Consider the following 27,743-nt stretch of genomic DNA (forward strand, 5'->3'; position numbering starts at 1 on the left):
GCAGTGCAGGACATGGATGGGAGGAAACGCAGGTGCCTGCCCAGGCCTGCAGCCCTGGGTCAAGAACCACAGGGAAGACCATTGTCTTCAGAGTCCATCAGAGGCCCCAGAGCCTGGATTTATGGGCCAGGCCATACTGGGCCAGGCTCATGGTGGCTCCTATGTTCGTCTACTTGGGCTGCCTTACCAAAATACCATAGACTGGGTAGCTTAATCAACAGAAATTTATTTTTTCACATCTCTGAAGGCTGGAAAGTCCAAGATGAAGGTTCTGGCTGATTTGGTTTCTAGTGAAGGCTCTTTCTGGCTTACAGACAGCTGCCCATCTGCCTATGCCCTTCTCCCTAGGCCTTTCCTCGGTGCCTGCACACATAAGCCAAGAGAGAGAGTGACAGAGAGAGGGAGAGAGAGAGGAGAGAGAGGGGGGAGAGAGAGAGAGACAGAGAACAAGCTCTCTTCTTATAATGACGCAAATCCTATCAGTACCCTGACTTCACTTAACCTTAATCACCTCCTTATAGGCCCTATCTCCAAATACAGTCACATTTGGGGATAGGGCTTCAACATATGAATTTTGGGGTAATACAAGTCAGTCCACAGCAGCTCCCCAGGAAACGGTGTTCGACTTTCCTAAGTAATGGCCAAGGATTCCTTGGGCATCAGTTTGGTTAAGGTCTGCTCATGCTCCACGTCAGTCACTGCTCTGGGTGGGGACTGGGCCATAAAGAAGTCAGGGCACCTTGAGTACCCCTGCCCTGGCAAAGACTCAGCTAAGAATGTGGGATGTTATGCTATGCAGGTTCCTTCCAAATCAAGCTACAACTCCCACCAAGGTTGATGTGCAGACACAGGAGCTGTGTGCTGGCCCTTAGGCTTGAGACCTGGACAGAAGGAGAGGTGGGCCATTGGTGTATCGTGGATGGCATATGAAAAGACCGGGCATCCTCTGTTTCCTTCCCTCCGTGGTGCAATGGGGATGATACAGCAAATGCTATGCAGGGCTGCTGTGGCACTTGCATGAGATGCCGTATGTGGAGTCTGAGAAGAAGTGGAGGGAGAAGGGAAGGGAGGCAGAGGCATAAGGAGATTTGTCTCCTCGCTTTTTCATGGCACCATGGGAAGCCCGCCCCTGGGTTGGCAATCCCAGCTGCCATCTCTGTCTCTGGCACTGTGCCTCCCTGGTGTCTGTCTCTAAACCCAGACTCTGAAAGATCCACAACGTGTCTAGCAACCAAAATTAGAGGCCTGCTGCTCTTGCTGCTGCTGAATGGAGAGCAAGCCAGCATGTGGGTTGGAAGTGCAGGGCAGCTCGGCAAACTTAGAAGCTGTTGCAGACCAGAGGGAGAGCCACCTGCTTCAGGAAAGAGGCCACAGGGCATGTGTGTGTGTGTGTGTGTGTGTGTGTGTGTGTGTGTTTGTGTGTGTGAAAGAGAGAGAGAGAGAGTTGTAGCCATGAGTTCTTCCAGCAATTGGGCATGACCTTGGGAGGCTGCAAACAGATCCTAAATTGACAGTAAGATTCAGCATCTTGGGTCTCACTGTGTCCAAAGTCCTCTGGTCTTGGCCTAGGGCAATGCCCCTAAGTGTAGATGGGACAGGAGTTGCAGTGCCTGTCCTTTTACACTGGGGGAGCCCAGTGAGGGGGTGACACATATTGTGGCAGATGTCTGAGCAGTATGTCCCCAGAGGCTCTCTGTAGGGGTGTGTGTGTGGCAGGGAGGGGAGGGAGGTGGGGGGCAGTTGGGGGAGTGGATGCTGTAACACTGAGCTCCTTGCTCTCCTGTCCCTCTGGGAGGGATAACCCAAGAAGAAGCTTAAACAGAAATGTGTGACCCCTGCCCTGACTCCTGTGGGGGTAGGGATGACAACCTAGATCCTCTGCAGCCCGCTCACCCAGCCATGGAGGGGATGTCTGCTTCCACACCTAGTGGGAGGGAGCAAAGAAGACTCAAGCCTTTGGTCAAGTGACGATATTCTTAAAACAATAAAAAATGATTTAGGCCAGGTGCGGTGGCTCATGCCTGTAATCCCAGCACTCTGGGAGGCCGAGGCAGGTGGATCACTTGAAGTTAGGAGTTTGAAACCATCCTGGTCAACATGGCGAAATCCTGTTAGACACAAAAATTAGCTGGGTGTGGTGGTGCATGCCTGTAGTCAGTCCCAGCTTCTTGGGAGGCTGATGCATGAGAATTGCTTGAACCCGGCGGGCAGAGGTTGCAGTGAGCTGAGATCATGCCACTGTACTCCAGCCTGAGCAACAGAGCAAGACTGTCTCAAAGAAAAAAAAAAAAAGGAAAAGAATGATTTAGTTGGAGGCCACAAATAGGTATCAGGATTCTCCCACATTGCATTGGCAGCCCTAATTTAAGTCACGATAGTATATGAAGTATACTAGCTCCTTAGTTACCTGAACTGGATATGGAATAAGCTGTTTTCAACAGGTTAATATTTGAAAATGTCCCTTTTGTCCATTCAGCAGGTTCCTAGGGAGCCCCAAGCTGTGCCAGGCAGGTACAGCACTAGAGACCATCAGTGAGCAAACCAGAGGGTCCCTACCCTGTGAGCTTGCACTTTATCGGGAAGAGATAGACAATGAGCCGCCAGCAGAGTAAAGAAGAAAATTGCACTGTGTGCCGGAAGAAGGGAGAGATGCCCTGGAAAAAGAAAAGGCAGAAAAGGAAAAAGAAGAGAAGAATGGGCAGTGGTGCCAGGCGCAGTGGCTCATGCCTGTAATCCCAGCACTTTAGGAGACTGAGTTGAGGGGATCACTTGAGGTCAGGAGTTCAAGACCAGCCTGGCCAACATGGTGAAATCCTGTCTCTACTAATAACACAAAAATTAGCTGGGTGTGGTGGCGCTCGCCTGTAATCCCAGCTACTGGGTCGGCTGAGGCAAGAGAATCACTTGAACCTGGGAGGCAGAGCTTTCAGTGAGCCGAGATTGCAACACTGCACTCCAGCATGGACGAAAGAGTAAAACTGTGTCCCCCAGTCCCCTCCTCAAAAAAAAGAATGGGCAGTGGCAAGGTAGATGGGTCAGGTACAGCTGTGGTCAGGGAATCCTCGTGTGGGAGGTGACAGTCGAGAAAAGAAGGAGGAGCTATTGTGAGCCAAGGGCGTGTGGGGTAAGAGGTTTACAACCAGAAAGAAGAGCTAGTGCAAAGGCCCCCAAGGCTCATAAATGGGGGTCCATGGACAGTCTTCACTAGGCCAAGAAGGAAGAGGATGGATGCCCACCTGGGCCTGGATCAGACTCCTCCTCCATGTGATCTTCAAGCAGTCAGTCCCCTCACCTCCTGGTTCTCCAAGTCCAGGCACCTGGAGATAGAACAGGCTTTGTGACAATGGACCCAACCCACAGTCATGCTAAGGACCCCTCTTCTTCTCCCTAGGGCATTCCTCCCTTGTCTCTGCTTAATCTATCTCTTCCCTTGAGGGCTGTCGTTCACACTCTTTCTCACTCGGCTGGCTGTCTTCATCCTCAACCCAGTGCCATGCAGCCCCTGGAATTATTCATCTCAGAACCTAGAAGACAGCTCCCACCCCCGGGGTTTTTCTGGACCCTCTGGTCCTCATAGGGCTTTAGATTCAATGATTCATTAGATCTTTTTGAGGATTTGTATCCTATGATTATGAGAGAAATCTCTAAAAAAATGTAATGCATTCCTCGCTACCTTAGGATCCAGTGCAATGAATGTTTTATCCTTCTGCAAACTGCCAAGTCCTTATTACAATACTATAGAATCGTAAGGTGGTCTTTGAGAACATTTACCACTCTGTTCTACAGATAAGCAAAGGAAATACAGGGTTATATGTACACTGGCCCCAGGACAAACACTGAAGCATACCTGCTCGTAGAAGCCTATGATTTCAGCCTGGTGTTTTGTTTTTGTCATTTGACTTGTTCTGAAATAAAGTAAAATGAAGACTGTAGCTCTCTGACCCGCTGAACAGCAACATTTGATAAAACTTATTACTGATTAAGAGAGGCTATCTTCTTTCCCCAAGTTTTTTTTTCCCCATAGTAACTCTTCTTCACTGTTACCAGGGCCCTCTGAAGTGACTTAAATCCATACCACCTATTGCTCCCTGGGCTTCATGCATCCACAGATTCTCCCTCCAGTTAAACTACCCACTCCCTGAGAGAAGAAGCAGAACATCATAAATCTCTGTATTTATCCCCTATGGAACTGAAGAGCCACAACACACAAAGTCCCCAACCAACTTGCTGAGTTAATTTATGAAAGGAAAATAAACCTCAGGATCCCAAACTCACTAAGCCAAAGGGAAAAGTCAAGCTGGAAACTGTCATGCAAACCTATCTCCCTCATAATTTGCCCACTAGGAAATTTCTCATGGGCCCCAAGATGTTTACCCTAGAACAGTTCTGTTGAATTTCACCCTGACAACGTGAATTGATAGCTTATCTTCATGGGTATGGGACGAAGGACAGAACTCAAAGTCATCTCTCTGCTCACCTGAGACAAATGCATACATGATTGCTTCCTCTGCCCTATGCTTATTTCTTCTTATGTAAAAATGCAGATTCACTGAGCTAGATGAATGCATAAGTGACTATTCCTCTACCCTTCTCACATGTGGACAGCTGATCAAAGACTCAAAAGAACGATTGGTTGACTCTTATCTACCTACAGCTTTTTAAAATTTCTTCCTCTTTCCCCAATATCTGCCCTTTCTTCTTTAAATATTGAAACTCTCAAAATCATCTTTGAAGAAAGGCACAGACCTGTCTCCTGGGCGTGCATCCTCAATCTTGCAAAGTAAACTTCTAAACTGATTAAGACTTGTCTCGAGTACTTTTTGGTTTATAAATTCTCAACCATTTGTAAGATTCCTGCCAGAATAATCCAATACTTCATCACTTCTAGGGCCTGAAAAAGGGTTCAGGGCCCATTGAAAAAAAATTTTCAAGTCCCACAGCAAAGTTAGATAGATTTAAATTCTTTACATGGTATTTGATGGTATTGGTACTGACATGTAGCTATGCTATAAAAGCAAACATCTGCAAAATCTCAGTTGCTTAAAAAAAAACAAAGCCCTTAGGAAGAAACTGCATCAACTAATGAGCAAAATAACCAGCTAACATCATAATTACAGGATCAAATTCACACATAACAATATTAACTTTAAATGTAAATGGACTAAATGCTCCAATTAAAAGACACAGACTGGCAAATTGGATAGAGTCAAGACCCATCAGTGTGCTGTATTCAGGAAACCCGACTCACATGCAGAGACACACATAGGCTCAAAATAAAAGGATAGAGGAAGATCTACCAAGCAAATGGAAAACAAGAAAAGGCAGGGGTTGCAATCCTAGTCTCTGATAAATCAGACTTTAAACCAACAAAGATCAAAAGAGACAAAGAAGGCCATTACATAATGGTAAAGGGATCAATTCAACAAGAAGAGCTAACTATCCTAAATATATATGCACCCAATACAGGAGCACCCAGATTCATAAAGCAAGTCCTGAGTGACCTACAAAGAGACTTAGACTCCCACACAATAATAATGGGAGACTTTAACACCCCACTGTCAACATTAGACAGATCAACGAGACAGAAAGTTAACAAGGATACCCAGGAATTGAACTCAGCTCTGCACCAAGTGGACCTAATAGACATCTACAGAACTCTCCACCCCAAATCAACAGAATATACATTTTTTTCAGCACCACACCACACCTATTCCAAAATTGACCACATAGTTGGAAGTAAAGCTCTCCTCAGCAAATGTAAAAGAACAGAAATTATAACAAACTGTCTCTCAGACCACAGTGCAATCAAACTAGAACTCAGGATTAAGAAACTCACTCAAAACCGCTCAACTACATGGAAACTGAACAACCTGCTCCTGAATGACTACTGGGTACATAACAAAATGAAGGCAGAAATAAAGATGCTCTTTGAAACCAATGAGAACAAAGACACAACATACCAGAATCACTGGGACACATTCAAAGCAATGTGTAGAGGGAAATTTATAGCACTAAATGCCCACAAGAGAAAGCAGGAAAGATCCAAAATTGACACCCTAACATCACAATTAAAAGAACTAGAAAAGCAAGAGCAAACACATTCAAAAGCTAGCAGAAGGCAAGAAATAACTAAAATCAGAGCAGAACTGAAGGAAATAGAGACACAAAAAACCCTTCAAAAAATTAATGAATCCAGGAGCTGGTTTTTTGAAAGGATCAACAAAATTGATAGACCGCTAGCAAGACTAATAAAGAAGAAAAGAGAGAAGAATCAAATAGACGCAATAAAAAATGATAAAGGGGATGTCACCACCGATCCCACAGAAATACAAACTACCATCAGAGAATACTACAAACACCTCTACGCAAATAAACTAGAAAATCTAGAAGAAATGGATAAATTCCTCGAAACATACACCCTCCCAAGACTAAACCAGGAAGAAGTTGAATCTCTGAATAGCCCAATAACAGGCTCTGAAATTGTGGCAATAATCAATAGCTTACCAACCAAAAAGAGTCCAGGACCAGATGGATTCACAGCTGAATTCTACCAGAGGTACAAGGAGGAACTGGTACCATTCCTTCTGAAACTATTCCAATCAATAGAAAAAGAGAGAATCCTCCCTAATTCATTTTATGAGGCCAGCATCATCCTGATACCAAAGCCGGGCAGAGACACAACAAAAAAAGAGAATTTTAGACCAATATCCTTGATGAACATTGATGCAAAAATCCTCAATAAAATACTGGCAAACTGAATCCAGCAGCACATCAAAAAGCTTATCCACCATGATCAAGTGGGCTTCATCCCTGGGATGCAAGGCTGATTCAATATATGCACATTAATAAATGTAATCCAGCATATAAACAAAACCAAAGACAAAAATCACATGATTATCTCAATAGATGCAGAAAAGGCCTTTGACAAAATTCAACAACTCTTCATGCTAAAAACTCTCAGTAAATTAGGTATTGATGGGACGTATCTCAAAATAATAAGAGCTATCTATGACAAACCCACAGCCAATATCATACTGAATGGGCAAAAACTGGAAGCATTCTCTTTGAAAACTGGCACAAGACAGGGATGCCTTCTCTCACCACTCCTATTCAACATAGTGTTGGAAGTTCTGGCCAGGGCAATTAGGCAGGAGAAGGAAATAAATGGTATTCAATTAGGAAAAGAGGAAGTCAAATTGTCCCTGTTTGCAGATGACATGATTGTATATCTAGAAAACCCCATTGTCTCAGCCCAAAATCTCCTTAAGCTGATAAGCAACTTCAGCGAGTCTCAGGATACAAAATCAATGTACAAAAATCACAAGCATTCTTATACACCAATAACAGACAAACAGAGAGCCAAATCATGAGGGAGCTCCCATTCACAATTGCTTCAAAGAGAATAAAATACCTAGGAATCCAACTTACAAGGGATGTGAAGGACCTCTTCAAGGAGAACTACAAACCACTGCTCAATGAAATAAAAGAGGATACAAAGAAATGGAAGAACATTCCATGCTCATGGGTAGGAAGAATCAATATTGTGAAAATGGCCATACTGCCCAAGGTAATTTATAGATTCAATGCCATCCCCATCAAGCTACCAATGACTTTCTTCACAGAATTGGAAAAAACTACTTTAAAGTTCATATGGAACCAAAAAAGAGCCTGCATCGCCAAGTCAATCCTAAGCCAAAAGAACAAAGCTGGAGGCATCACGCTACCTGACTTCAAACTATACTACAAGGCTACAGTAACCAAAACAGCATGGTACTGGTACCAAAACAGAGATATAGATCAATGGAACAGAACAGAGCCCTCAGAAATAACGCCGCATATCTACAACTGTCTGATCTTTGACAAACCTGAGAAAAACAAGAAATGGGGAAAGGATTCCCTATTTAATAAATGGTGCTGGGAAAACTGGCTAGCCATATGTAGAAAGCTGAAACTGGATCCCTTCCTTACACCTTATACAAAAATTAATTCAAGATGGATTAAAGACTTAAACGTTACACCTAAAACCATAAAAACCCTAGAAGAAAACCTAGGCATTACCATTCAGGACATAGGCATGGGCAAGGACTTCATGTCTAAAACACCAAAAGCAATGGCAACAAAAGCCAAAATTGACAAATGAGATCTAATTAAACTAAAGAGCTTCTGCACAGCAAAAGAAACTACCATCAGAGTGAACAGGCCACCTACAAAATGGGAGAAAATGTTCGCAACCTACTCATCTGACAAAGGGCTAATATCCAGAATCTACAATGAACTCAAACAAATTTACAAGAAAAAAACAACCCCATCAAAAAGTGGGCAAAGGACATGAACAGACACTTCTCAAAAGAAGACATTTATGCAGCCAAAAAACACATGAAAAAATGCTCACCATCACTGGCCATCAGAGAAATGCAAATCAAAACCACAATGAGATACCATCTCACACCAGTTACAATGGCAATCATTAAAAAGTCAGGAAACAACATGTGCTGGAGAGGATGTGGAGAAATAGGAACACTTTTACACTGTTGGTGGGACTGTAAACTAGTTCAACCATTGTGGAAGTCAGTGTGGCGATTCCTCAGGGATCTAGAACTAGAAATACTATTTCACCCAGCCATCCCATTACTGGGTATATACTCAAAGGACTATAAATCATGCTGCTATAAAGACACATGCACACGTATGTTTACTGCGGCACTATTCACAATAGCAAAGACTTGGAATCAACCCAAATGTCCAACAATGATAGACTGGATTAAGAAAATGTGGCACATATACACCATGGAATACTATGCAGCCATAAAAAATGATGAGTTCATCTCCTTTGTAGGGACATGGATGAAATTGGAAATCATCATTCTCAGTAAACTATCGCAAGAACAAAAAACCAAACACCACATGTTGTCACTCATAGGTGGGAATTGAACAATGAGAACACATGGACACAGGAAGGGGAACATCACACTCTGGGGACTGTTGTGGGGTGGGGGGAGGGGGGAGGGATAGCATTAGGAGATATACCTAATGCTAAATGACGAGTTAATGGGTGCAGCACACCAGCATGGCACATGTATACATATGTAACAAACCTGCACATTGTGCACATGTACCCTAAAACTTAAAGTATAATAATAATAAAATATAAAAAAAAAACAAAAAAACAAAGCCTTATTTCCTTTTTTCTTTTCTTTTTTTTTTTTTTTTTTTGAGACAGAGTCTCACACTGTTGCCTAGGCTGGCGTGCAGTGGTGCGATCTCGGCTCATTGCAACCTTCCCCTCCCAGGTTCAAGCGATTCTCCCGCTTCAGCCTCCCGAGTAGCTGGGATCACAAGCAAGCACAAACTCACCCAGCTAATTTTTGTATTTTTAGTAGAGACGGTGTTTCACTATGTTGGCCAGGCTGGTCTTGAACTTCTGGCCTCAAGTGATCTGCCCGCCTTAGCCTTCCAAAGTGGTGGGATTACAGGCTTGAGTCACTGCACCCAGACCTCCAAAGCCTCATTTTTTGCTCATACTCCATCCACCATGGTCAGGTGGGGGCTCTGCTTTGCTGAGTGTCACCTGCCTTCAGGAGTGCAGTGACAGAGCCTTTCCCACCAGGAGCATTGCTGTTCTCATGACAGCATGTATTTGTTTCCTATTGCTGCTATAACAAATTAATATCAAATTTAAGTGGCTTAAAACAACACAAATGTATTATGAATAGTTGTAGAGGTCAAAGTCTGAATTGGGCCTCACTGAGCTAAAATCAAGATGCTGGGGCTGTGCATGGTGGCTCATGTGTGTAATACCAGCACTCTGGGAAGCGGAGGCAGGTGGATCACTTGAGGTCAGGAGTTCGAGACCAGCCTAGCCAACATGGCAAAAACCCATCTCTACTAAAAATACCAAAATTAGCCAGGCATGGTGGCACATGCCTGTAATCCAGCTACTAGGGAGGCTGAAGCAGGAGAATCGCTTAAACCTGGGAGGCAGAGGTTGCAGTGAACAGAGATCACGCCACTGCACTCCCGCCTGGGAGACAGAGCAAGACTCCGTCTCAAAAAAAATAAATAAATAAAATAAAGAGTTGTTGGCAGGGCTGTCTTCCTTCTGGAGGCCCTAGGAGAGAATCCTTTTTATTGTCTTTTCTATCTTCTAGAGACCACCTACCTTCCTTGTTTCAGTACTCCTCCCTCCATATTCAGAACTAGGCAATGTAGCATCTTCTCTTTCTCCAACTTCTCCTTGTCCAATGACATATCTTCTCTTATTCTATTACTCTTATTCTCTTACTCTTCTACTTTCTCTTATGAGGACTCTTGTAATGATGTTGAACCCACTTGGATAATCAAGGATAATCTGCCTATCTCAAGATTCTTAATCACATCTGCAGCATACTTATCGCCATGTAAAGTAACATATTCACAGGTTCTAGGGACTAACATGGATTTCTCTGGGGGGCTGTTATTAGCTGATCACACAGAGAGAAGTGATGGTGCCCAATCACACACAAGGCTTAAATATTCTGCCCAGAAGGAGGATACTTCATGCCCTTCACATTTCATTGGTTAATCAAGTCACATGGCCACACCTCACTTTTATAAGGTAGAAAGTACAATCCCTCCATGTATACAGAATGAGGAGGATAAGAAAATGCCAGGAATTCTCCTTCAGAGCTAGGAGGAAGAACGCAAAAGGTTTTCACCATCATGGTCACAAGATAAAACTAGAGGAAACAAAAATCATACTTTTCCATTTGGTGAGTAAGTGGCAGATGCAAAGAAGCCCTGATTAACTGAATTTCAGGTGGTGATGAGCCCGTTATGGTTGAGTCAAAAGGCCCAGTGGAGGCCAGCACCTAGTCTGCTGAAGAGCAGGCTGGCCACAGAGGAAGACTATGTGAATGACAGGCAGCCAAGCTTTTCATGATAGTTCACAAAGACAAACATAAGCCCACAGACCCAAGAAGCTGAGCAAGTCATGGCAGAATAAATACAAGGAAAATCACATCCAGGCACTTCATAATCAAAATGCTGAAAAGCCTAAGTTAAATACAAAAATCTTTCAAGTAGCCAAAGAAAAAAAAGACACTTTATATACATAAAAAAAATTAGGGCTGACATCTCATCAGAAACAATGAATGCCAGAGGACAATGGAACAAAATCTTTAAAGTGCTGAAAGAAAAACACTTGCAACCCAGAATCTATAAACTACCAAAATATCTTTTAAAGATCCAGGCAAAAATAAAAGCATTCTGGTTAAACAAAAGGAATCATCCGTAACACATTCGCACTCCAAGAAATGGTAAAGCAAATCCTTAATTAAGGCTGATAGAAAATGACATCAGACTGAGCAAGTTAACAAGATAGAAAATAAATTCCAAACATCAGGAACAAAAGGAGGTTATTATTGGCAATGCTGCAGACATGGAAACATTAAATAAAGGATTTTGAACAACTTTATCCTCAAGAATACTGACGACTTAGACAAGATAGGCAAATTCCATGTGCCGTTTGTTTTGTTTTGTTTTGTTTTGTTTTTGGTAGAGACAGGGTCTTGCTCTGTTGCCCAGAATGGTCTTGAACTTCTGACCACAATTGGTCTGCCTGCCTTGGCCTCTCAAAGTGCTGGGATTACAGGTGTAAGCCACTGCACCTGATCTAATTTGGTTTTGAGGGCTCGCTCTGGAAAGTTGGCCGTAAGCCAAGATATCCACTGTCTAGGAGAGCCTTGACTAGGGTAAAGTTAGGTTCAAGTGTGTGTGTCAGGTGAGGCACGACAAAGAAGTGTAACCAAAAATGCATGAGATAGAAGGAATTTATTACTTATAGTTCCCAGGGAAGTTACGGATGCTGATGGGAGGCTGATGCTAAGTGTAGAGGTAGTAGGGAGCTCAACCAGCAAGTGATGGGGAAGAGGGAGAGGGAAATGGGGAAGGAGAAGGAGAGGGAAAAGGGTAGGAGGGAGGACCTATGAGGCTATGCCTATATTAAGGTCCATAGGTGTTACCTTTTAGGTTTTCTCACAGGGATTGTGGATTACCTAATCTAAAGAAAATATGTGCAAAGAGGGGAACTTATTTTCATGACTCTGGTGTTGATCATTAGGTTTTATCACGGTTAGCAGCTATGAGGTGTGTTGGATTTGGGGTCAGTGGGATGAAGAACAAGTGGGCTATATCAGAAATAACCATTACAGGAAGGGGAAGTTTTAACTAGGCTAAAGGAGGTGGGGTATGGCTGGGTTTCAAACAACTTATGTAAGGCCTAAAGATGGATGCCAAGCAAGTATATTAAACATATTTATAATATCTTAAAAAAATGACATACCAAAACTGACACAGGAAGAAATAGAAAATCTGAAAATCTCCAAGTTGATTTAAAAAATTGAATGTGCAATTACTTGCAAGGAAACTTCAGTCACAGATGGCTCTACTAAATTCTATCAAACTTGCAATGCAGAAATTATACCAATTGCACATAAACTGTTTCAGAAAATAGGGGAGGAGGAAATCATTTCCCAATTTTTAAATGTTTTGGCCAGCACAATCCTAATACCATAACCAGACAAAAAACATTACAAGAAAAGAAAACCACAGACCAATATTCCTCATGAATATAGACACAAAAATCCTTTAACAAAATATTAGCAAATTGAACCCAGCATTTTTTAAAAAGAATAATACAACATGACCAAGTGAAGTTTTTCCGAAGAATGCAGTGTCATTTTATTATTTCAATATTAATAAATCCATATAATTCATCACATTATCAGAAAAAAGAGAAAACCCATACAGCCATCTCAATAGATACAGGAACAGCATTTGACAAAATTCAATACCTCTTCATGATACAAACTCTCAGTACACTAGGAATAGAAGTGACCTTCCTCAACCTGATAAAAGACATTTTGAAAAAAGCCTACAGGTAGGCCAGGTGCAGTGGCTCATGCCTGTAATCCCAGCACTTTGGGAGGCTGAGGCAGGAGGATGACTTGAGCCCAAGAGTTTGAGACCAGCCTGGTCAAGATAGTAAGACCCCATGTCTACAAAAAATAAAAAATTAGCAGGGTATGGTGGCATGTGCCTGTGGTCTCAGCTATTTGGGAGGCTGAGGTGGGAGGACTGCTTGAGACTGGGAGGTCAAGGCTACAGTGGATCATGCCACTGTACTCCAGCCTGGGTGACAGAGCAAGACCCTGTCTCTAAATAAATAAATAAATAAAAACCTACAGCTTACATCATACGTGATAATGAAATCTTCAAAATTTCACCTTAACATGGAGAACAAGGCAAGGATGTACAATTTCACCACTTTGATTCAACGCTGTACTGGACATCACTATCCACTAGGACAATAGGGCAAAAAAAGGAATAATAGGCTGGGCACAGTGGCTCACACCTGTAATCCCAGCACGTTGGGAGGCTGAGGCAGGTGGATCATGAGGTCAAGAGATCGAGACCATCCTGGCCAACATGGTGAAACCCCGTCTCTACTAAAAATATAAAAATTAGCTTGGCATGGTGGCATGCATCTGTAGTCCCAGCTACTTGGGAGGCTGAGGCAGGAGAATCACTTGAACCCATGAGGCGGAGGTTGCAGTGAGCCGAGATCATGCCACTGCACTCCAGCCTGGCAACAGAGCAAGACTGTCTCAAAAAAAAAGAAGTAATAGTCAGGCAAGGTGACTCATGCCTGTAATCCTAGCACTTTGGGAGGCCAAGGTATATGAATTACTTGAGCTCAGGAGTTTGAGACCAGCCTGGGCAACAGAGCAAGACTTTGCTCCCTGCACCCTCCAAAAAAAAAAAAAAAAGAAAAGAAAAAAAAATTAGTGGGGTGTGGTGGCTCATGCTTGTAGTCCCAGCTACATGGGAGGTTGAGGTGGGAGGATGACTTGAGCCCAGGAGGTGGAGGGTGCAGTGAGTTGGGATCAAGCCACTGCACTCCAGCCTGGGTGACAGAGCCAAACCCTGTTTAAAAAACAAAGCAAAACAGAAATAATAGGCATAAAGATTGGAAAGAAAGAATTAAAACTGTCTAGAACTAATAAGTGAATTTACAGGGTCTCAGGATACAAGGCCAATATAAAAATATCAGTTGTATTTCTATACACTAGCAGCAAGCAATTAGAAAATCAAATTTTAAAAAACACCACTTTACAAAAGGTCAGATTGAGGGAATACTCTGGGGTGTTGGAACCATGTTCATGGTGGTGGTTATGCATGATCTGAAAATGAAATCAGGAAAACAATTCTATTATACTAGCATCAGAAAGAATAGCATCCTTAGGGATAAATTTAACCAAGGAGGCAAAAGACTTGTACACTGAATACTGCAAAACATTGCTGAAAGAAATTAAAGAAAATCTAAATAAATGGAAAGACAGTCCATGTTTATGGATCGGAAGACTTAATATTGTTAATATGATAGTACTACCCAAAGCAATCTACAGATTCAATGCAATTCCTATCAAAATCCCAATGATATTTTTTACAAAAATAGAAAAACCCATCCAAAAATTCAAATGGAATCTTAAGGTAACCCATATAACCCAAATGATCTTGAAAAGAACAAAGTTGGAGGAGTCACACTTCCTGATTTCAAAACTTACTAAAAATCGACATTAATCAAACAGTGTGGTACTGGCATGGGAACAGACGTATAGACCAATGGAATAGAATTGGGAGCCCAGAAATAAACCCTCACATGTATGGACAATTGATTTCTGACAAGGATGCCAAATCATTTAATGGGGAAATGACAGTTCTTACAACAAATGGTGCCAGAAAAATGGAATATTTACATGCAAAGGAATGAAGTTAGACCCTTATCTTACACTATATACAAAAATTAACTCAAAATGGATCAAAGACCTAAACATATGAGCTAAAACTGTATAACTCTTACAAGAAAGCAGCAAAAATATATTTGTGACATTGGATTTGACAATGACTTATTGGATATGACACCAAAAGCACAGGCAACAAAATACAAAATTGATAAACTGGACTTCAAAAACATTTTTGAAGTTTGGTGCACCAAAAGACACTATCCAAAATATGAAAAGATAACATTCAAAATGGGAAAAATATTTTCAAATCATATACTTAATAAGGATCTAGTATTCAGAATATCTAAAGAACTTTAACAACAAAAAGACAACCCAATTTTAAAATGGCCAAAGAACTTGAACAGATATTTCTCCAACAAAGATATACAAATAGCCAATAAGCACATGAAAAATGCTCAACAACATTACTCATTAGAGAAATGCAGTCAAGCCACAATGAGATGCTACTTCACACCCACTAGGATGGCTATAATGAAAACAAAACCAAAATAAACAAGTGTTGGTGAGCATCTGGAAAAATTGGAACACTCATCCATTGCTAGCAGGAATGTCAGTTGATGCAGCCTCTGTGGAAAACAGTTTGGTGGTTCCCGTAAAAGTTAAACACAGAATTGTAATATGACTCAGCAATTTCACTCCTAGATATATACTCAAAAGAACTGAAAACAAGTATTCAAACAAAAACTTGTACATGAGTGTTTATAGCAGCACTATTTATAATAGCCAAAAGGAGGGAGAAACTCAAGTGTCATTGATGGACAATGGATGAACAAAATATGGTTTACCCACACAATGGAATATCATTCAACCATAAAAAGGAATGAAATTCTGATATATGCCATAATGAAGATAAACTTTGAAAACATTATTTTAAGTGAAAGAAGCCAGACACAAAAGGTGACATATTACATCATTCTATTTATATGATTCTCCTTATATAAAATAAACAGAATAGGTAAGTCCATAGAGACAGAAAACAGATTAGTGGTTGGCAGGGGCTAGAGGGAGGGGGAAATGACTACTAATGGATTGGGGGCTTCTTTGAGGGGATTATAGAAATGTTCTAAAAATCAGATAGTTGTGACAGTTGCACAACCTTGTGAATATATTAAAAACCACTGGGTTTGACACTTTAAAAGGCTTTTTAATATATGTAATTTATATCCCAATTTTTCAAAAAAAAGAGAATCTATCATAGAAATATATATCACAGAAGTGAATACTACTGCTTGTAAATAAATTTTTTAAAGACCATTTATAATAGCAACCAAAAACCATAAAATATTTAGGAATAAATTTAATAAAATATGTGCAAGCCCTCTATACTGGAAACTATAAAACATTACTGAGAGAAATTAAAGATCTAAATAAATGGAAGGATGAGTCAAGTTTAAGTTTCAGAAAACTCAGTATTAAGATACTCATTCTTTTCCAATTGATCTATAGACTCAATGCAATTCCAATAAAAATTCTAGTAGGCCTTTTTAATATATATATATTAAATATATATATTAAATATACATATATTAAATATATATATTTTATATATATATATAAACTTTTTTGTAGAAACTAATAGTCTGATTTTACCTTATGTTGTGCTGTTTAAGTAGCCAACAGGAAGCCACTGCAGGCTCTGGGAAATCTTTGTTTTATGGAAATGAGCAGCATTAGAACCTTCAACTAGGAGCGGATAAGTTGGATTTTGCTTAACTTGGGGATCCTTTGATTCACTAGTTACTACTCAAGGGAAAATGAGGAAACAGCCCAGAGAAATGAATCCTATCAGATCATTCTCTAAGTGTGGGCCATACTCAGAAATGAGTTTGGAGATGTTGAAGTCACTCAGTAGCTCTATGGCTTCCTTGATTGGCTGATTGTTTTGTGAGCCTCCTAATCCTTGCTTCCTCTTGAAATGCCAAATCCATTGCTAACTAAATGAGACAACCCATAAGGAGGACTTGACAAAGTACTGGGCATACAGGACACTCAGTAAAAGCTGAGCTGCACCCTTCCTGGACCTGGCCTTTTTGGGTCAGGTTTTCTGTGTTGACTCATACACAGATGAAGGTCGTGCTCTGGACAAGGAAGAACATAAAACCAGAAAAAAAGCTGGCAAAGAGTAGAACACAGGTGATGGGGACCAGGACCAAGATAGGAAGAAGCCCAAGAGACAGACGAGCTGCAGACATGACAGGGAAAACAAAACAATGAGATGCTAAGATTGCAGAGTTAGGCAGGTCTGCATGACAGGGTTCATGGAGTATACTTCAGTTTTTCAAAGACCGTTGCCAGGACTTTTTTTCCATTTATTTCTTTATGGCTGGGTGTAGCGGTGGCTCATGCCTGTAGTCCCAGCACTTTGGGAGGCTGAGGCAGGCCTATCACTTGAGCCCAGGAGTCGAGGCATGCCTGGGCAACACGGCGAAACCCTGTCTCTACAAAAAAAATACAAACATAATCCAGGTGTGGTGGTGCGTGCCTGTAGTCCAGCTACAGGGAGGCTGAGGTGAGAGGATTGCTTGAGCCTGGAAGAGGGAGGTTGCAGTGAGCCAAGATGGCACCACTGCACTCCAGCCTGGGTGATGGAGTGAGACCCTGTCTCAAAACAAACAAACAAACAAACAAACAAAACAAAAGAGAAAGTATTTTATAACTTGAATGGTATTATAATGTGTTATGTACCACAAACATGCAAATCAAGACACTAATGTTATATTTTGAGATATTTGTACTGAGAACAAGAGAAGCTTCTTCCCAAATTTCCCTTTGAGAGCATCTCTCCCCTTCTCAAATCGTCCCTCTCCCCATAAAATAATGGCAGCCCAAGAAACATTTGATGGATGAAAATCAGACACATACTGATAACCTCACCAACTACTGCAGGAAAGAATGGGCTAGACTTTGCATATGCACGATGAGGTATGGAATCTACTTGTTTGGGTTTATTGCACCTAGCTATCACTGGAAAGTACTGCTTCTTTATCACAATTCCTACAGGGTAGAATGTGGTGGAGTAAGTGGGCATTCTGAGTCATTTCCAAAAATTCTTTTAAGGGGGGTTCTGCAAATAATACTATTTCTTAAGGTAGGAGCAACTTTCACAATCTGTTCAAGTCCTAACAAGTAATACATTACATTTTGAATCAGAATAAGTCAAACCAGAATTTTTAAAGTACATATTAATAATAGTTCTTGTGGATTGTGTAATAGTTAAAACAGCAGTTAAAAAAAAAAGAAAGAAAGAAAGTGGATTTCCCACTTAGTAACTAGTTGATACTTTATCGTAACTAAAGTTTGAAAGGCAGCATTTGGGATTCATGAGTAAGATTTTCTTCCATGACATCTGACCAAGCAATTGCTGCTCCATTCTTTCCTGCAGTAACCTTTATTATTATTTTAAAATAAACTTTCAAATTTAAAACAGTTTCAGATTTACAGAAAAGTTACAAAGATACTACACAGAGTTCTACAGCCCCAACACCAAGTTTCCCCTATTATTCACATCATAACACTAGTGTGACACATTTGTTAGAATTAACGAACCAATAGTGATATGTTATTAACTGAAGTCTATAGTTTATTCAGATTTCCTTACGTTTTGCTTCATGTCCTTTTTCTGTTCCATGGTCCCTTCTAGGATACCAGGTTTCACTTAGTTGTCATGTCTGCTTAAGCTTCTCTTGGTCGTGACGGCTTTTCAGACTTCTTTATTTTTGAGGACCTTGTCAGTTTCGAAGACTACTGGTCAGGTATTTTTTAGAATGTCCTTCAGTTGGGATTTGTCTGATGTTTTTCTCATAATTAGGCTATTGGGTGTTGGGAAGAAGACCACAGAGGTGAAATGCCATTCTCATCACATCCTATCAAGGGTACACGGTGTCAGCATGACATCGCTGTGGGCATTAATAGGATGATTTTTTTTACCTTACCAGGGAAGCATGGAGCTCCCTGAAGGATGAGCCAGACCTCAGTTTCCAGGCATATGTGGGAGAGGCTGTGGGGAAAGGGGCTTGAGCTTCAGATTCAGTCATGGAAAAGGGAGAGAAGCCCGACCAGGCAGAGATCATATGCCTGCTGGGAAGCCACAGTGATTTACACTGCTGAGTGGAGAATTGCTGAGTAAATATTGCTCCCAAGGAGGGAGGATGTGCCCTGCTGCCTGCTCCCACCCAGTGCCTGGTAAGTGGATGCCCAAAAAGGCTTTTATCTGTGCTGCAAGGAAGCCCAGGAATCCTGTGGGTGGTGGCAGTGGTGGTGGTTCAGGTGGGAGTAATTTATGAATATAAGTATTTGCTTAGGAGGCAGAGGTTATGTTTAAAATATGAGCCTGTTTAAGGGAGCAACCTCAGTAAATGAAGGCAAAAGCATTACATAGATATGGCCCAAACCAGGCTGGTAGGAGAAATGTGCCTGAGGCTTGACTCCATGGGTTAGGAGCCAAAGGGGTGGATGCACCCCAGGCTAGCCTGGAAAGAGATTAATTCATGGGCTGCAGGGCCCCAGAAGGCAGGAGCCAGGTGGGGTGGTAATAAAACTGTCTGTGCAGCCCAGTGGATGTTGGCCATGCCTCCTCCCCAAACCCACTGTGCATCGGTGACAGAGGGGATAGCATTTCCAGTCTTTTCCTCTTGCTCACCCTCAAGGACTCTATGCAGTATGCAGGCCAGGATTATCTCAGGCTGTGGGTTTCCACATGTGCTCCTGCACGGAAAGTCCCCTGGCTGCTGCAGGATGTCCTCTGCAGAGCCCCATCCTGTCCTCCTTATCGCAGCTGCAGGCAGCCTGAGCCACATTCCTCCTGCCTGAGTCACTGTTCCAGGCCACAGGCCGCCTTGCCTCCAGCTTGGCCTATGGACCAGGCCACTGTCCATTCCATCATTTGCCAGACACTGTGGAGTGTCCCTGCCCTTGAGGTCTTACCCTGGTGACCATGCAAGGCAACAACTGTGGAGCTGGGGGACCTGCCAGGGTTCCATGGAGGAAGGCAGAGGGTAGAGGAGGGGACAGGGGAGCCTCCTGGAGGACGCGACGGCTGAGCTAAGTGCTGGGGAAAAGGGAGTGCTCCAGATAAAAGGGGATAGGGGATGAGATTGCCACATTGTAGGAAACGAAATGTTGTGTTGAATGAAACTCATTTAAGGAGACACTAAGCCAGAAATGTTAATGGGAATTAAAAAGGACTCTTCTATACCTAGGATGGAGTTCTGAGGATGGTGAAGCTAGGATGCAAAGTCTTGATCCCTTTGTTAGGATCTTCTCTTCAAAAAGCGGTGGGGGGCCGGATGTAGTGACTCACACCAGTAATCCCAACATTTTGGGAGGCCAAGGCGGGAGGATCACCTGAGGTCTGGAGTTTGAAACTAACCTGGCCAACATGGCGAAACCTTGTCTCTAATAAAAAATACAAAAATTAGCCAGACGTGGTGGCACACACCTGTAATCTCAGCTACTTGGGAGGCTGAAACAGGAGAATCACTTGAACCAAGGAGGCAGAGGTTGTAATGAGCTGAGGTTGCACCACTGTACTCCAGCCTGAGCAACAGAGTGAGACTTGATCTCAAAAAAAAAAAAAAAAGAAAAAAAGAAAAGGCAGTGGAGTTAGGTGGATGGGGATCCCAGGGAAGGAAAGCCAGGGCACATCCTCCTAGACACCTCTCCTCTTCCCAGCAGCTTCAAAACAAGCTTGGACTATGATCCTGTGCTGCTTGGGCTGATGGCCCCAAATTGCTGAGCCTCAGTTTCCCCCAGGGTTAAATTGGAAGCAATAGTGCCTGCCACAGAGGATACTGAGGAAGTCCTGAGGGAACAGTGCAGGGCCCAGCTTATGCAAATGGCCAGTAAGTGGTGTTTGTGACTAATGACAAAATGGGATCAGGCTTCTCCCTAAGGAGGGACCTGCACAGCAAGAGGCTCAGGGCAGCTAAGGTGGGGGAAGAGGCCAACATTACCTGTCCTAGAGCTCTCCCTCTGGTCTTCCCTGTCCCTGCTTACTCTGAGTAAAAAGACAGTCCAGGCATGGTGGCTCATGGCTGTAAGCCTAGCATTTTGAGAGATCAAGGCAGGAGGATTGCTTGAGGCCAGGGTTCCAGGTTGCAGTGAGCTATGTTTGCGTCACTGCATTCCAGCCTGGAAAACAAAGCAAGACCCTGTCCCTACAAGACAATAATAATAACTTTAAAATTAGCCAAGTGAACCTACAGTCCCAGCTACTTGGGAGGCTGAGGCAGGAGGATCCCTTGAGTCTAGGAGTTCCAGGTTGCAGTGAATTATGATTGCACCACTGCATTCCAGCCTGGTTGAGAGAGCAAGACCCTGTCCGCAAAAAAAAAAAAAAGAAGAAGAAGAAAGAAAACAAAGAAAAAGACAAAACACAAACTAGAATTTCTGGAATACTGTGGGTCACAGAATCTTTAGAAATGGGGGACACCTCACCACCCATTGCTCCCAGCCCTCTACCCCTCACAATTTCATCAAGACAATTTCAGTTCCTTCCCATTCAACGACTCATAAGAGAACAAAACAATAGTTTAAGTAAATACTACATCTGGCAAAGCCATTCAGCGTTTTAGCCTTATTGTTGGTTTCCACTCAAATATTTATGAAGCATATAAGATGTGCAATGCTCACTGCTAGGTGTGGTAATGCCAGTGAAAGGTAGTTTAAATTAAATGGGTCCACCCACCCTTCTGCTTTAAACAAAGTGTCTTGGCTAGGCTTCTTCAGGAAAACAGAGCCAATAGGCTGTGTGTATATATATAGAGAGAGGTTTACTTTAAAGAATTGGCTCATAAGATTGTCGGGGCTGGCAAGTCTGAAAACTGCAGGGCGGATGGGCAGGCTGGAGACCCAGGGAAGATGTGAGTCTGAGGCTTCTTTCCTCTCTTTGGGGACCTCAGTTTTTTTTCCTCGAAGGCCTTCAGCTAGCTAGATAAAGCTCACACATATTATGAAGGGTAATCTGCTTTACTCCAAGTCTATTGGTTTAAATGTTAATCTTAACTAAAAAATACCCTCACGGAAAAATCCAGACAACATATGACCAAGTATCTGAGTACTGTGGCCTAGCCCAGTTCACACATGAAATTAACCATCACAGAACGTGACACGGGGTGATGTGCTTCTCATGCGTGTCCCAGGCAGTGTTCCTCTGCTTCTCCTTGCCCTCCGCAGGTAGCTCCAAGCCAACCTTCTCCTGCCAGAGGACACAGGGGCTGAGAAGGAGTCCTGGGTGTGGATGCAGGGGCCTGACTCACAGCCTTCCCTGCCTCTAGTTTCTCTCTTGAACCCCAGGTTCCTTAGGTGTAGAGCGAGCCCGCCGCTACACTTGCCTCAATATTGTTGTGGGCATTAGATGGAAACAACGTGCGTGGGGTGCATGGTGTGACATCAAGTGCAGTGGCTGTGCTATCAGGAGGGCTAGAGGCTCTGACACAGAGCAGGGCAGAGTGACCCTGGATCCTGATGGGTGGCGGTGGGCTTGCCTTATGGACAGAGGCAGCAGAGGACGGATGGTCCAACCTCAAGGAATTTTCCTGAGTTCACAGGAAAGTGTTAGCAATCTTCCCAGCCCAGCGCTCCTAAATTGAGTCTCTCTCACTCTTTGTAAATTATATTGTACTCTTTCCAAAAATTCTAAGACATTCAAGTTCTCCTTCTTCATCCTCCCACTCCAAATCCACTCCTTTTTCCAAAGGAGACAATCATTAACTCCTTAGCATAAATCATTTCACATCCTCTCTTACTGATTTTTTTAAACTACAAAAAGGTGGTTGTCTATATTTGTGATTTTATTGTTGTTCACTTACCAACGTATTGTATGTATTTTTAATGTCTAAATCTGACTTCTTGTATAATAGTAGGCTTTTTTAACTTTCTACTCACTTAAAATAGAGAAGAAAGATGAAGAAAAATAAACAAAAGACTTCTACAAATAAAATATAAACTTCGTTGTAGGCCAATGAAATCAGTTTTCTGGGAAAGCATCCACATTGCTCAGTCCCCTTTTCTCTGAGAAGGGCCCTGGCCCAGGTGATGCTACCGGGAGGCCTTGCCTCTGCTCTCCAAGACCTTACATGCACCCAGAAGTCCCCACTTACAGGTTCCATTCCTAGAGTGTCCTCCTTTGTGTTTCTCTTTGGCTCCTGTAGCCATGTTTGCCTCTGAGGCAGAGCCAAATGCTATGGGCTCTGTGCCACTCCATAAGCAAACAAATGGCAGCATTGAATTTCAAAGAAAATTCCTTAGGTTACTGTTTTCCTTCCTTCCTTCCTTCCTTCCTTCCTTCCTTCCCCCCCTCCCTCCTTCCTTCCTCCCTTCCCTCCCTCCCTCCCTCCTTCCTTCCTTCCTCCTTTCCCTTTCTTTCTTTCTTTTCTTTCTTTCTCTTTCTTTTTTCTCTTTCTTTCTTTCTTTTTCTTTTTCTTTCTTTCCTTTCCTTCTCTCTCTCTCTCTTCTTTCTTTCACTCTTGTTGCCCAGGCCGTAGTGCAATGGTGCAGTCTCGGCTCACTGCAACCTCCACCTCCCAGGTTCAAGTGATTCTTCTGCCTCAGCCTCCCGAGTAGCTGGGATTACAGGCATGCACCACTACACCCAGCTGATTTTTTGTATTTTTAGCAGAGACAGGGTTTCTCCATATTGGCCAGGCTGGTCTTGAGCTCCTGACCTCAGGTGATCCATCCGCCTCGGCTTCCCAAAGTGCTGGGATTACAGGCATGAGCCACTACGCCTGGCCAGGTTACTGTTTTTCTACAAAACCTTCCAAACAGCCAAGCAAGGAGTTCGGGGGGAATTGTACAAATGCGTACTTTGAGGAAGCTCATTTTTGAGGTCTGATGTTGTCTGTAATAATTTTCCGTTGCAAAGAGCAGAAATTCTCTTCTTTATCTCTAGTGAGCAATTTCCTTTCCAGATGTTATTAGGGGAGCTATCAGTCACCAAGGCCTTGGCTGGCTCCCTCATAAAAGCCCTTGCAGTATTCCACGCTGCAGAACCCCAGGCTATGCCCTCCTGGATTCATACTGGAAAGATCCAAGGCTCCAAGCCACCAGGGCTGGTGGATGTGACTCATCTTCCTGACCCCAGGGGAGGCGAGTGGTGTGTTTGGTGCACACTGTGCACCTGTCAGTAGTCAGCATCCTGTAGGCCAGGAAAACACTGACTCTTCTCAGGAAAGGCTTTGATGGCAGTTGGAACAGAAGTACAAGTAGACAGAGGCCACTGAGTTATAGAAGAAAACCAGGCTGGATCCAGTTCTGTGGATCCAGGAAGAAGGATCCCTCATTTTGCTGCTCAAGCTGGTCATCAAAACAAGTAAACAACTAGCCCCCCTTTTTTGTTTTTTTAGGGTTTTAAGGTTTGCTATTACATAGGAAACATGGTAGTATACATGGTGAATACCAAAGAAGACGTAAAACATTAGTGATTTTTAAGAGGTCCAGTGGGTGGTTTCTACTGGCTCTTTCTGTCCCTCATTATTCTAGAGGAGTTCCTCCATTAAAGTCCTCTGCTATTCACCTCACAAATCCCTCAACCCCTCTCTCTCCCCTGGCCTCAGTCACAGATCGTTGCTTCTTTAGCTAGTTATTTACTCCTTCCCTTGTCTCATAAAAAAGTGGAGCAAGCTTATTAGAATAACAGAATAAAGGACGAAAAGAAATGGTCAAAATAAGCAATGAAGAAGGCAAGGAAAATAGTTGATAGAGCCAGCAATAAGATGAGCACATGGAAACATCTATGATATGATGTTATTCAGTTACTACAAGCAGGCATGAGCCAAGAGTCCTAGGAGCCAAGGAAATGAGAAATATAACCAAGCAGAACGTATAAGTCAGGAAAACTCTGCCTTTCTAATGCACAGACCAGAGGGGAGGTGGGTGATCCCAGTCCTGAGTTAAGTGCTTCTCTGACATTTTCTTATTTGGTCCTGACAATCTCGTGGGGTGGACATTATTATAACACTCATTTTACAGATAAGGAAACTAAGAATTCAAGAGTAAGTTAGTAATGTGCCCAAGACTACAGTTAGTGAGATGTAGAAATGAGATTCAAACCCAGGCTATCAGGCTCCATGTCTGGGTCCTGAACGAAAAAGCTCACCCTGCAGGACCAGGGTGGGGGAGTGGGGTTCTGTGGGACATTTCTGAGACAAATGTAATAGGCATTTTTGTAGGACCATATCTCCTGACCTCTTTCAATGCAATTCCTTAATATGGGCACAAAAGCATAAACCCTGTTGAAATTTAGCAAAAGCAATTCCTTGAAGCCAAACAATTTGTGCAGGTGCATAGTTCTTTGATAACCTAATTTCCTTCTCTATGTACATAAATGAATACTGCAGATTCTATCAGGAATTATAACAACAGGTATTTATTCAAGCCATAGTCAGTCATTCAATGCATCCGCAGCCCTCTCTATTAAGATTTATACCCCACTAGAACCTCAAAGCTGAAGTCTTTGGTCTCCTCACTCTCAGGCTTCCTAACCTCTACAGAGAAAATACTCTTAAATACACAGCCCTCTGGGACAACCGAACACACAATGAAGACCTCTATTAAGAACATTTACAAGACAACTTTACCTGTCCATGGTTCTTCTCTTCTATATTCTTTGTTAGATGTTTTAGGAATTGGGTACTTCCTCTATTCAAGACCTCATACCATTTAGGCAGCATTTCTCAAACTTTCAGCATCTGTAAGCCAGTGCAAGCTAATGCAAAGCACTAACTTTGGGTAAGATTTCATCACAATTTTTAGTAATAAAAATATCACATTCTTTTTGAAAGCTTTTTTATTATGAAGAAATGCAAACATATACCAAAGGCAGAATAGTATAAAGAACCCCCATGGACTTATCACTCAGCTTCAACTATAATTGACTCATGGCCAATCTTATTTCAATGCGATTCTTATCCACTTCCTCTCTCTCATATCATTCTGAAGCAAATCCCAGATATCATATCATTCCATCCATAAATATTTCAGTAGGTGTCTCTAAAAATATGAATTATTTTAACATTACAATAGCATAATAACTATTTGTGAGAATTCCAAAATATTATCAAATATCAAAATATATCAGATTCCCAATTGTCTCAAAATTTTAAAGGTTTTTTTTGTTGTTTGAATGAGGATCCAAATAAGGCCCACACATTCCCATCAGATAGAATATTATTTTAAATGACACTATTGTTTCATGCATTTGTAAGAGGGCATAATTTGTAATCTCTCCCCAGGATATCTGTCCTATTTGATAATGGGGTCAAGTTCCATAGTCCATTGATTTCTTTCGTTACCCTTTATTTTTACTAAGTTAAACACTCCCAATTTACAGTCACTGGAAAGAGTAACAAATGTCTGGTATCTTTTTCCAATGACTATGGATTCAGAAATTAAGAGATTTCTTATTGCAAACATGTTTAACCCTCCACCAGGTGCCAAATCAATCATGAAACACATTTAAAATCTGGACAGATCCATGCTTTAACTTGGGAGATGGGGGAAATTGGGTCCCCCTCACCTACAGGGACTTCCTTCTGGCTCTGAAGAGCATATCTTCAATGTTACAAGTCGTTTTAAACCATGCCCAATACCAGATTAAGAAAGAGTCAAACTCCAGTCAGAGCAGACTGGACCTGAGTTTGGTCTTAAGAGGATCTCTCAAGTCCAGCTAATTGTTTTTCTCTTAAAGGGTCTGAGTTTTTCTTTTGGATCCTGCAGACCAATACCAGAATTGACCTTTTATCAGAGGCAAATGACCAGTAGATATGCCGTGATGGACAAAGTCATTCAAAGTTGTTAGGAGGACACTGAAAGTGTCAGGCAGGGTATGAGGTGATCCTGAAGCAGGATTGGAGCCAAGTAGAAGAGGAAGAGGGTGATGTAGGAATGAAGAGGGAGGAATCTGCAATGGCATTCATATTTCTGACTCCAGTGTGGGATGCCATGTAAAAAGGAACCCTAAATTCACACATACATGCACACACACCCCAAAGAAACCCCTTGCAAGTTGCTCATGGCCCTGGGATGGAAAGAGCCAGCTGATCTGAGAATAAGAAAATGTTCCTTACATGAAATATTCTCTTCATAGTTACAGCAAATGTTCTCAATGCTGGCTGCACATGAGAAGCATCTTGGGAGTTCAAAATACTATGTCCAGGCCCCTGCACAGGCCAGTGGAATCAGAATCTCTGGGTATTTTTAAACCTCCCTCACCATCCCCCTCCTGGACACCCCCCACCCACACAGGTGATTCTAACTTACAGCTTGGCCTGAGAATCACCAGGGTACAGCATGGACAGCAAGAGCTATTTCAGTACAGGATCGATTAATGAGCAAGGGCTCATTATTCAAAATACTCACAACTTGAAGCTTGGTTTGGCTCAGCCTGGACTTCTGGAGCTTGGGGTGAGAAGCAACCTAATCTTCAGAATTCACAGCTCTCCCACGAAACAATGTCAGCAGGGAGAGCCTGGCAGGGGAATGGGAAAGGAGGCATGAGGTGTCCTGCACACAAGCTTCCCTTCTGCCCAGGGAGAACACTGGTTCGCTCACTCCTGTGTGCATGATGATCACACGGGGATATCTGTCAAATGCAGCTTTCTGGGCCCCACTCCCTGGGTCGGTCAGAAGGTCTAGGATGTGGCCCAAGAACCTGCATTTTAGCAGGTCTCCAGGTGACCCTCTGAGGGTTTATGGAACAAACACACATCCATAAACCCTGAGAGGCCTCCAGGAGCAGCAGTCTGTGGGTCCTTCCTGATGAACACGTGCGGGGCAGGGCTTCCCTCTTCAATCCTGGGCCCTGTCCCTGGAGGGTCTGAGCAGTAGGTGTGAGGTGGTGCCTAGCATCAGCGTTAGAAGTGATTTCAGGGCACTGCCCAATTGGGGAACTTCATGGAAAAG

The 27,743-nt window shown here is 42.7% G+C and overlaps 1 long non-coding RNA gene across 1 annotated transcript; it reads right to left on the reverse strand.

Moving 5' to 3' along the window:
* Nucleotides 1-206: 206 nt before the first annotated feature.
* On the reverse strand, nucleotides 207-27,743 carry LOC134738443 (uncharacterized). Its single transcript, XR_010124168.1, has 3 exons — nucleotides 27,201-27,743; nucleotides 3,237-3,317; nucleotides 207-363 (listed from the first exon to the last, which is right to left on the reverse strand). It is a non-coding gene; the product is annotated as an uncharacterized LOC134738443 (long non-coding RNA).

Source organism: Pongo pygmaeus, chromosome 17 (genome assembly GCF_028885625.2).
Source record: "Pongo pygmaeus isolate AG05252 chromosome 17, NHGRI_mPonPyg2-v2.0_pri, whole genome shotgun sequence".
NCBI lineage: Eukaryota > Metazoa > Chordata > Mammalia > Primates > Hominidae > Pongo > Pongo pygmaeus.